The sequence below is a fragment of the Mus caroli genome, chromosome 6, assembly GCF_900094665.2.
Source record: "Mus caroli chromosome 6, CAROLI_EIJ_v1.1, whole genome shotgun sequence".
NCBI classification, from domain to species: domain Eukaryota; kingdom Metazoa; phylum Chordata; class Mammalia; order Rodentia; family Muridae; genus Mus; species Mus caroli.
Genome location: NC_034575.1, coordinates 83,717,524 through 83,718,314, shown reverse-complemented (window position 1 = coordinate 83,718,314; position 791 = coordinate 83,717,524).

The following is a 791-nucleotide window of genomic DNA, read 5'->3' as shown; positions in this document are numbered from 1 at the left end:
GAGAGTGCTCAGAGGTCCAGGCTACTGTTTGTGGCTTCTCATTACGGTGTTCAGGAGGAGGAGAAATTTGGCTGCTAAGGGATGTAGTGACTCTGGTTGCTGAACTGACAGGCTTGGATTGTGTCAGCTGCATCTCATTGTATGCATCCGTTCCTGTAATGCATCCGATTTTAATCATACGCACAGCCAACTGTGCATGGGCATAAAATGGTAAATAGGGCGTTCTCCCTCACAGTTCACGTAGAGGACACATTTTACTTTATGCTCTAACCCAACCACTGCCCCCAAACCAGTTCAGTCTAGACCAGCCCATCTCCCTTTCTTTGGGATGTGTTCTGAGACACGTTTGTACAGAAATTATCAAGGGGTTGCTGAAGGGCATAGTTTCCATTGTTTAAAGCAGACATGTGTGCAGCACANCACAGCTCAGCGGCATAGGTCGACTGCCCTGTAAGAGAAGAGTGTGTTCATANCGCGTGCATCTGAGCCANGGGCACTGTTAGCAGAGGGTGTGTGCACAGCCCAAGCCCCATGAAGTGGCAGCTCACTGAGCTCAGCCTGTGGCTGTCTCAGAGCCATGAGATTTGTTTGTTTTCCAGGCGCTCCTCAGCCTTGGTTTGGTGTCACCGTTCCTTGCTGCGACCCATTGTTCCCTTTGGGAAAGGGGATTATTTACTCTGTGCTGTGTGTATTGTAACCATGCAACGTGGCGGTGGACGTCATGACGTTAAGAGATTGCCTTGAGTCTCACGTGAGACTTTGGGCTAGCTTAATCTGTGTTGCTGTTCTCA